Source organism: Pieris napi, chromosome 6 (genome assembly GCF_905475465.1).
Source record: "Pieris napi chromosome 6, ilPieNapi1.2, whole genome shotgun sequence".
NCBI classification, from domain to species: Eukaryota; Metazoa; Arthropoda; class Insecta; order Lepidoptera; family Pieridae; genus Pieris; species Pieris napi.
In genome coordinates this window covers 10,101,484-10,113,208 of record NC_062239.1, presented here as the reverse complement: position 1 = coordinate 10,113,208, position 11,725 = coordinate 10,101,484, and the positions used below count along the sequence as shown (strand labels likewise).

The following is an 11,725-nucleotide window of genomic DNA, read 5'->3' as shown; positions in this document are numbered from 1 at the left end:
GGCGCGCAAATTCTCGGTATTCGTGTATTGAAAATAGTTATATCACATTTCTAAGATTTTTCTTATATTGCGTAGTACAAAAACTAATTCTAATTCCTACAATACCATAACCTACTGGTCATCAAACTTTTTTGTGTAAATGTATTACAAAAAGTCTTGGTGAGGTTTTTCAAAACGAGTAATTTTTCTATATACGTACAATTATATTACTTGCTCATTCGGAATTATTGTCTAATGCAATCAAAGACGTGTGTCAGACAGATAAATAAAATGAATCCAGCAATCTATAGCTTTCATCAAGCTCCAGCACCACTGGTTGGGTTTCTGAAAATCTGTGTTAATGATCTTTTTATTTTAGTATAAAGGTCAGTTACAATTTTCCGTATAAGCCGCCTTGGAGTACACAATTTTTCTAGTTATAACTAGCATTGTAATAATTTCTTAAACAAATATTTATACGTTTATCAATATACATTATACATATTACCAATTTTCTTAACTAAAAACAATAACTAACCTTAAAATATAATAACTAAAATATATTATTAAAAGGAGTCCCTTTAGGCAAGGTTCCGAAGATACTGGCAGCGTTCCCCCTTTGAATAGCTAGACTAATGTCAGTATAAAATATTCTTTGAATGAATTTTGGTACGATTACGGACCCTTTTTAGGTAACCACAAAAAGATGACGCAAATTGAACTTCGTTTTGTGGTTTGGCAAACCGCCAACAATCCAGGTCGGCGCTGCCACGTAATGCCTGACTCAAAAATAATAGATTTTTGCATACTTACCCTTTATATTTATTATTTAGCCTATTCTAATAAAGATATATTTTCTTATCTAAACATATATACACTAAATTAATCTAATCACTAGCACATAATACCACTGTGCTCCGTGTTCGTTAGAGAAAATATCCATTGGTAGTCATTAAATATAAAAGTCAAAGTATTTTTGAGGAAATTTCATAACGCCAATAGAATAATAATGGCTTTTTCGTATACCTATAAGCCAATCAAATTAAATGTTCTAGTTACTAAAATATTACAAAAATATTACTAAATCTTACAATATAACATAAACGTGACAAAATACTTTAAGTAATTTAGGCTACAATTAATTTTTATAAAAAAAAATTATATTAAATTTCTGTTAAATTAGATCTATTTGAATCAGTCACAGCCATAATATTTTTTTTAATTATACAAAATTTTGCTTTCCATGCTAAAATGATGCTACCAGGAGCATCATACTCTTCCTTTATGCTTTAATACACATTTAAGATATTCGAAAATATTAAACTTTTTTCATCTGTTTCCGTTATTTTAACCGAAAACTGCATTTTCCAGCCATGGAGCCAAAAGCACGTGCGAGAGAAAATTCTAGAATTTTCAGAAATTAATGCGTGAGGTGGACAGGTGAATTTTCACGAAACGAAAACACAATTTTCTCACAATTCATAACCGTACAACATATCCCTTTACATAATATTACATAATAATTTATCATATATTTATATTTGGAATGTGCACAAGAGAAATTAAAATTGATGACATACATTGATTTTATAGTATACTAGCTGACCCGGCAAACGTCGTTTTGCCATGTATATTATTTCTAGGAAACATTTAGTTCAATATAAATAATTATTTACTATAATAAAAATAGGGGTTAATCGTAAAGGGGTGAAAATTAGGGGTTGTATGTATTTTTGTATGCTGTATCACGAAAAAATAAAAACAATTTTTTTTTATAAAAAAATATTTTCTGGGGGAGACACCACTTATCACTTAGGGGTTTGAATATGCATAAAAAAATTCACAAGAATCGGTCGAGCCGTTTCGGAGGAGTATGGGAACGAACATAGTGACACGAGAATTTTATATATTAGATTTGTTAATGGCAATATATATGATGGACTATTTATAAAAGAAACAACAACCTACGGTAAAGAACGGTAAAGAAATTAGCACATTTAATTATGCAGCTTAACTATTCGGCATTACGAAACAAATAATAATGTTAACGTAACTAAATCTGTTCCAAGATCAAGGGTGTTAACGCTACTATTTTATTCAGTGAAAGGGAAAAGCTGTGTTACTAGTATACTTTAGCATTAATTTTATACTAGCTTCATTATATAGGTAGAGAAAGAAAATAATAATGGATATTAATAAAACATTCCGCAATCACGCGAGACATTTTCACCAACCGTCTTTTCAATTTGTCTATAAATATTTTGAACGGCACTGCGCTAAGAAAAAACTGAAACTCATGAACAATCTGAAACCACTGCATTCAGCGATGAAAGAGAGAAAACATGTTTCCCTTTCAGCTTTGTGTATTTTCAGATTTGAGAGCTCAGTGATGCCAAGTCGCCGTACGGATGGGATGTGTCGTTTTGTGTTAAATATACACGTTCGTGAAACTTTAAGTGCTATAAAAGTGTAAAATTAGTTAATATAAAGTGTAAACGTTGCGTGCCAACGATGAGACTAACTTCGGTTTATTTTTGTCATGGACATCGCTAGCCATTGCGTCTGATCGTAAGTTTTAGTTCATTTTGAGTTTATGGAGTAATAGTTCGACGTTTGACTTCTAGACAAAAAAGTTGTATGTAATATAAAATTTAAAAAAATGTTTTATAATGTGAGGCTTTTAATGGATCCTACAAATCAATGGAAAATATCATATCTAATTAACCACGTAATATAACAGTACTTTTGTTTTAGGAAAATTAGCTTACACGCGTGATTTAGTGGATCTATACGAAAATTAATACCTGAAAAACTAGACTGCTTTTTAATTTTTAACTAAACGAATGAATTAATTATTTAATATACTAACCTAAATTCTTTACATGTAACGTATTGTGTATGCTCTTGAATTTAAAAATGCCTTTTCTCTACTATCTATGATTTTGATGAATAGGCTATTTGTAGCGATAAAAAGGCTTTTACGTTTATGTGCCTACGCCTTTTATGTATAGGGTTACCTCGTCAGAAATAACGAATATTTTTAGTTTTAAAACATGATGTTTTATAGGATAATTTCAGTTATTGAAATAGGGTTATGAATTTTTTTTTTAATTTTTATTCAAACGAGCTTACGGGACGTCCATAAAGGGCAGTCTATGGACAACCATTAGTGGGTGCGTTGCCGGCCTTTATAAGTCATAACGAGACGTTTTCCTATAGAAAGCGCAAGATTAATTTTCGGTTTGTCGCATAACTCTGATGCTGTATGGTGCAAATACACTTGATTAACCTTCTAGAAATTTAAAGTAATTGTTTCGCGGGTTATCGACTCCAGGACCTCCAGAGTACCCGTCATGTCCGTTAACCACTAAGGAGAGCGTGGGAAAATTACCTCCGTTACTACAGTTATCTTTAACCGTCTTAAGAAATACAGACAAAGAAGTGAATTTTAAAAAGCACGAAATAGCTTTAAGGCTTAACGAAAAATTTATGTGATCATTGTCTTATGGTCACTAATATCTTATATATATGATATACATTGATCATATCGAATAAAGAATAATGTAAAATGTATAGTTGCAATATTTGTAAATATATGACCACATATAATATTTTGAACACCATGCGCCTATTTAGTATAATAGTTTTATTTATTCTAGGTACATGGTCTTTATATATCAAATCAATGTATATAATATGTAGTAAAAACTTTTTTAAAATAAGTATGGAGTTTCTTGCCCATTCTTCTCCATATATTATATACCTTTTGGAAGGGGTCTACTAGTCAACTAGGGTCATTTTATAAAAATATTTTTAACTTGTAATTTTGACTTTAAAAAGTGCTTTATAATAAGCCGTAAATGTTATTTAAATAAATAAATTATTTGTCTTGACTTTATCTAATGAAAATTGAATTAAGAAATTTCCTCCCAGCTTTCTTTTACTTATGCAATGGTGGTTCGTCGGTTGGCTGGGAGGGTCCTTGGGGATTCCACGCCAGCTTTCTTGACCATTTGACCTTGACAAATCTGCAGTGATCATTATGCTGAATAAAAAGTCGTGTTTATATTAAATACATTTTAACGTCTGACATCAAGGACAATATTGTTCCATGAAAAAAAAAAACTTATTTTTAGCTTCGATATTTGAATACTGTTCATATTTGGATATTTCTCATAGCTGGGTTTTCTTTGAATATCTACAATAGACAAGTTACTACACAGCCCTAGCTTATAAAAGACACCCTCTTAAAGACATGTTTATATTTCTAAGAACCGTGACATTTGACTGAAAACGCTTAGAAAAGGCTACGAAGTCCTTATAATATTCTGATCAAAATCATTTGAATTTAACAATTTATAATCAAATGTATTGTCTTAATTATAAAAAAACAAGGTAAATTTATAGATTAAATCGGAAGCTAAAAATTGGATCCTTCAATCCTTAGAAATATTATTAATTTACTGTGATGACTTAACGGTGTATCGAAATTGGTTTAAATATTTTTTTCGTCTTTTATTTTGATATTAAAATACACACCAGCATGATCAGCCACACACATTCTGAAGAAATTGTAATTTTATTAAAACATTTGAATACAAAACACAAAGGATGTATTATGACAGAAAGGATAACTACCAATTATGTTGAGCCTTTAAGAGCTGGATTAACGGTGAAAGGCTCTCTGGGGATATAAAAGGTCACATAAAAATTAAATCATGTCATGAGGCAAGGGGAAATCGAAACCTTTTCTCATATAGGTGAATTTTCTTTGATATTATTAGAATTGATTTATCTTTTTTTTTATAGAACTTAGATTGTTTATAGACAAACGAGCAGGCGGCCTGATGTTGAGTGATACCGCCGCCGCCCATGGACACTCAATGCCAGAGGGCTCGCGAGTGCGTTGCCGGCCTTTTATTTGGTACGCTCTTTTCTTGAAGGATCCTACGGCGAATTGGTTCGGAAATACTTCAGTGGGCAGCTGGTTCCACATAGTGGTAGTGAGCGGCAAAAACTGCCTTAAAAACGCTTAGTTGTGGAATGCAGAATACGAATTAATACTATTCAGTTATCAAAACCACATTAATAGCCTTCTAAGCGTTATTCACGTTGCTTCATTTCACAGATATTTTTTTTTCATGGGCTTGTAGTCTGTAAAGCTACATTTGTCACCGATGTAATAACAGCTGTCTTTAACTGTTTTGCTGTAATAACTAGACGATGACATAACAATTATATACGTATTTTTTTAGTTAAAAATGTGGAGTTAAACCACGGTAGAGTTACTTAAATCGTACTCACGCTGATTATACTTAAAAAGTAAGTCGCATTAAAATTTCCACTCAGGAATTTCGTGATATGATTATTTTGTTACGAAAAAGGTTTGGGGCGAATATTTTAATAAAGCTGAAACCGGGTTTTTTGTGGTATTTTGTAAAAGAATGTATATGAGCGATCTAATTCCGAGTTTAGATACAAAAGTTTCACATAAACTAAGTCCTAGGATCGAATTCTAGTAAATGAATAAATATTTCGCGTTGCAGAAAGTAGAAGTACTTGGAAATGAATAATTAAATTATGCAGAAACGTGTCTGCCCCAGTCCAGTAACTATTTAATTCATTTTACCAAACCCTTAGTATGAAGGGGGCTAATCCACATAGAATTGTGCTCATAGAAAGAAAAAATCTATTGGATAATCTAATTTGTAGATACTTGGAGTTCGAACGCATCAAAAACATTTTAAAAAAAATCGGTTGTCTGTAAAGTCGGTTTACTGACGATAGTTAAACGTGACAACGTCATAAGAAAATACTGATGGAATGATTGCATGTTTCAAATGAAATTTTTAATTTTATTTGTTTGATAGATATTTTGTATGGATATAGAGAAGGAGGTAAATGGAAATCACAATTGAATTGAGCCGAACGCGGAGGCAGATTGTGCCTCATTGTCGCTCGTCCCGCTCTCGCTTGCACTTCAAGCCTTAAATGGAACGCCTCAGAGCGAAGTAACGCCGCATGAGTCATGTTTTTTCGTACGTGCAGCCGGCTCCATCGAATTAGACGTTGTCACGTCAAAAACTTCATTGTTTGCAAAATAATGTGTTCGGTTTAATTAAGTCACATTTTTGTGTTATGGTAAAACGTTAAATACTTCCTTATATTCAGGACACTTAAAGTGAAAAACGAGATGTAGGAATCGTTTTACATAATATAAAACTCAAAGAGGCCGGAGTTCGGTGTAAATTGAATAATTCTTTTTATTAAATTACGAAAACTCCTAAGTACTTGTAAGTTTGGCTTTCGAGTAACGAATGCGGGTTTAAACAAATTACCAGCAAAAGGGTTCTTCAATAACTTGGTGGTCTGCCGAAATTAATTTAGATTTTGCGACACTTAATGTATGCATTAATTATGTAAACTCGTGTTTTTTTTATTAATTGCTTCACGATTCTTGGAGGTAGAAGAACCTCCCAGGTTAGATAACTAACATAATAAAATCAGTGGTGGTCAGGTTTCGTTTGAGTGTAATTAAGAATGAAACGGAAAGCGCATACTTGCTGGGAGAGATCATGAGGCTATACGTTCCGGACAAATATTGCCGCTGCCGGAAACATAACCTTTTCGCTGTGCGTTCGGCTCGCACTGTCCAGCGACAACAAGCGCCCATTCCCCGGTTACTCTCACTGCTTAGTGGGTTTCTCGACTCTTCACCGGAGAGCGACCTGTTTGGGAAGCTTATGGGGGTGGTATAATGTGGTTTCCCCCCCTCCAGGTACACTTTGTACCTGTACACTTTGTACCTGGAGGGGATGAGAGATGCTACCCTGTACTGTAAATCTTAATTGTATTTTATTGTTTTTAGTCTAAGTTTGGCCATTGAGCTGTTAATAAATAAATAAATAATAATATTAAAATAAAAATTAATTTATTTGACTCAAAAACATTACATTTTGTACTTACATTTAAAAGATTGTAAACATGCACTAGGCTACGAATCGTTGAGATACAATATTCAATGAGGTTAACCTTATACATAATATACTTCTATGAGCACTAGCGTTTAAACTAAGCCTAGCCTGTATCTTAAACGCTAGTTCATTCCAGTGTCATAAAGAAATTGGTCAATTTGTTTGTCATTAGATGTTTATTCATTTTTATATTTTATTAAACTAAATGAAGGTATTTATTTAAGTTGTTGCAATTGTTAGACCGTAGTAAGTGTGAACTTTGAACTAGGATACGAGATATGAATTTAGTGTCGTAATTTAGGTAAGTATGTAAACTAATATTTAAATTAAATTTTGAACAATATTACGGACTGAAGTTAGAAATTTTCATCAATGAAACATCAAGTCACAATTTCATTAAACCGTTGGAAGAGCGGAGTACCCTGATGTAAGGGTCTCTCTAGACTTAAAGGGGCTCCAATATCTGCTAAAACAATGTAACTCGTTTTTGAATAAAGAAATTTGGAATTTGAACATCTTCCATCCCTATAGGATATATCCCGTTGTCCATTCCACAACTGAGCGTTACGGCACGTATAGCACCACTGTGTGGAACCAACTGTCCGTCACGTATTTCCGAACCAATTTGGCTCAGAGTCCTTCAAAAAAAACCTATTTATAAAACCACTTTACATCAGGTGAGCCAGAGTAGACATACATATTTGTTTGATAAATATCATTTGGATTTCAAATTCAATGTAATAAATTCATATTATAAACAACATAACTTTACTATTATTTCACTTTTAGTTCGCAATTTATTAATTAGTTCAATAACTGATGAGTTATGCAACGAATATTTATTTAAAGTTTATAAAATAAAATTTATCAAGTCCTTGCCCTCTATGGAGTATCGGGAGTCGTGTAATCGATGGTGCTATTGATGAATTAATTATCTTTATACGCACATCGCTAATCAGGCTTTTGAAACACGTCGTCGATACAAATAAGATTTATATCAACTACGTGTTTCAAAAGCCTGATTATCATTTTTTTTCTGAAATGGATTACTTGGCTTGCGATAAAATATATTGTGTAAATTTCAAAATCATGTTCTATATACATCTTCGTCATAAAATGAATTCAAAGTGTCAAAAATTTGCTGTTTGGATTTTTTTTCAATCGAACGAAGTTATTTAAATCGTGTATCGATCTTTCAAAATGAATACATAAACTACTCAACTCCATCATATATATTTTCCATTCGCCCTACTTCAAGAAACGATAACTAAAAATGGAAAGAAACAATGTACTTTTTTTTAGTTTGGCGACCAGATAGGTCCTTGAACAAATTTTACTAACGGCAATATAAGCTGCGACCCTATGACTATCCTCTACAATATATAATTAGCTAGATGCTAACGCATTTCATAATCCATAAAGCTGTTTAGTCTACACTGGTGAAATAAATAAACATTGAGATATCACTCAGCTGTGAGATTTAAATGCCCATTGAAGTAGGTCTTTGATGTTTTCTCTTTATTAAAATCGTTTTATCAAGAAATCATTTAAATTAAATATGATACTTTATTTTAGATGGCTCTTAAAGAGGGCTGTTATTTTTTGCCGTCGGAGCTTTTCGAATTGATTTTGTATATTGGAGTTTCTGCATTATATGCTTAAATTTGCTTGTTAAGTTTGAAATTGAAGAAATTGAAGACTGCAAGTATCCTGCTATGGAATTCCTTACCAATAGATATCAGACGAGCTCAGTCTTTAAATTTATTTAAAAATCTTCTTTTTGATAATTTTTCTTGTGCTTCGTAATTAGCTACTACTACGTGTCTATATTAATTGTGACTCAATTAACGTTTGGATTAGCTTTTACATATTTTACTTTATTTAATTTGTTAGTCACTAATTGTTTGAGTTTTTTTTTAAACTAATTATACACTTCTTTTACTTTACCAGCTGTAGGTGTTTCTTTTTTATTGTTCCATATTAGGGTTGCCTGGAAGAAATCGCTTGTTAGCGATAAGGCCGCCCGTTGCCTAATAACTTATGTAACCTGCTTTTTTTTTGTTTTTTATATGTATGATAAATTATGGTAACGAAGTGTAAATAAATAAATGGCCCGGTGTTGGTGCGGTCCATCCCACATTATTAATGGCCGCAGCTTGAACGGCTGATCGCGTGGTGGGATGCGACTGTGTCCTGCCTCTGGTGATTGCTGGTGGTGGGGTTTTAGTGGGTATGTGTGTGAATAATACAACTGATTGTTAATCGTTTATGTACAGTGCCAGTGATACGTCTCGACTATATACGGTCGTCACTCTAAAATCATACATAAATAAAATAACTATAACAAGTTCTATAATATGGAATTTCTCAGGATTTTTTATTAACTATACTACTCTAATCAAGTTTCAATTGAGCTTCAATATTTATGTGTGTATATAAACCTGCTTATAGGATACATAACTCAGATATACAATTTGTATCCAATTACGATCTGGCAGCTCTGAAGTACAATCCAGCCACACTTTATCATCATTTTATTCGCGTAGATCTTTAGCCCGACCTGATCGAGTCACTACTCTATCCACCTCGCTATAGCATGTATATGTCGATGGTCGGTGGTATATATTGACAAATCGTACATATATGTATATAATTATCCCTTTACCCATATTTCCAAAATAAATACAATAACCAAAAACATCACAAAATGTTACAATGCAATGTTAAATTTAGACTACACGAAAACCGCCAATCTTCTGTTTATCACAGAACTGACCATACGATTTCGAATTATTTGTTTATTGTTTTTAGAATATTTGTTTAATATAAACTTATAGTACGCACCTAACTCGTTTTATCACAGATGTAAAAGCGTCTAAATTAGAGGATTAAGGTATCATAGTTAAGGGTAATTCATTTTTCATATTACCTTTTTAGTTCTAGCACAAACTTATCGATAGTTTGGTCAAGTACTTGTATACTTCAATACGATATTGTCAGTTTTTGACAGCTCATACGCGTCGATTTTTGTATCGTTACAAATTTATTTGAATTTCGAATTTTTATGTTGGAATAATAATGACAGTAATTTTTAAAAACATTTAACTAAAAAGAGTTATTGAGTTCTATAACTTAATATTTAAAGATATTGATTTTTAAACGTTAATCACGTGACAGAACATTAGTCGAATCGACGATGACGTACCATTCCAGCCCTGCGATTCTGTAACTCACTTTTCGAACTCACACAGCGGTTTTCGCATCGGCGGTCGCTCTCAAATCAGTCGTGAAGCAGTAATTTTATGATTTGGCATTCTGAAAAGGTGGGAGCTTGTAGTTTATTGTTTATTAGAATGCCAAATCATAAAATTACTGCTTCACGACTGATTTCAGAGCGACCGCCGATGCGAAAACCGCTGTGTGAGTTCGAAAAGTGAGTTACAGAATCGCAGGGCTGTAAGTAAGCTGTACCAATTTTTAAAACAAATAAGTTAAAATGACAAGTTGAATGCGTTTTTAAGTCATAAATAATCTGAAATGGTTTTTTAAATCTTGTCAAATAGCAATGTCAGAAATCGAGTAACATATTCATACAAGCATTCAATTGTATAGTAAAATCGATTTTGAGTTACGACCACGGAGCGTTTGTCAGGTTTTCCACTCCAAAATCTATTGTTACGATTCTATAACGTCAAATAACGAATTGTGTGGTGAAATTAAACATAAGGTATTCACACTGTAATGCCGGTACAATTCGATCTTGTTCTTGTCCACACGTTCACACGATACGTTTTCCACAATTGCTTCTTGTAGATAGATTGTGATTGGAATGGATTCAACTAAAACTTGACTGTTACTGATAGTAGTACTACATAGTTTCTCAATTCAAGAATGAATTTTATCAGAGCTTGAAACAACGAACAGTGATTGGAATTATAGTTAGACTTAGCACTAGCTTGTCAGATGGAAGCAGGGGTCCATGCGTTCAAAAGAAGGGATTGTGATCCATCCCTGCAAGCACTGGACCCGATCTGCCCTAGCTATTCCTAAAAGCGTATGGCCCGATCTGTGAAGGATACTTGCTGTGTCAAGTACCTTGACAAATCAACAATAGGCGGGGAGAGGCGGACGCGACCGCCGCATCGCATGTCGGGAAGCGGATAAGGCTCTGCTGTTACCGCATCCCGCCTAAGACGATTGTTGGTGGCACCTTGGGGTTTTAGTGGCACAATCGCGAGTCCCACAAAACCCTCCCGCACTAAGCAGTCGCACCGCGGTAGGGTATGCGCAATGCATTTCCCCAAGTAAAAAAGAGCATTGTAAGATCGTACATTTAATGTAACTTTAAGAATGTTGGTGACGCCTTCACAAGGAGCACAAATTTATCATCCTTACTTTGACAACATATTTCTCCCTTAATTTACTATCTCGCTAAGAAACTTGAGTCACTACTAGAAAATGCCAATACCAGCGGAATATTAACAACAACTTCGCGGCAATATAAGGCATTATATGACCTAATAACAATATTTTAGTTTTTAAGAGATATGTAATTATTTTTAATAACACGTACTAATGAATTCAGTTCAGGTTATCTTGTTAAATTTGTACTCTATTATTCCGACGAAAAGACTTGTATCCATGGTAAACTTAATCACGACATCGAATTGTCAACTGTCAATGTGACAGTTTGAGCTGCTAATACAAGCACTTGAAACGTCGATTCATGAGAACGGTGTTATAAATTCGCGTTTATATCGAAGGACTTTTAT

General features: G+C 33.2%; 1 protein-coding gene across 1 annotated transcript in view; it reads left to right on the top strand.

Annotated features, from left to right (window-relative positions):
- Nucleotides 1-2,358: 2,358 nt before the first annotated feature.
- The window catches only part of LOC125050116, a 152,698-nt gene continuing 143,331 nt past the window's right edge, over nt 2,359-11,725 (top strand). The window contains exon 1 of the mRNA XM_047649729.1: nt 2,359-2,547. The gene's annotated coding sequence lies outside the window, so the exon portion shown is untranslated. The remainder of the gene's footprint in view (nt 2,548-11,725) is intronic.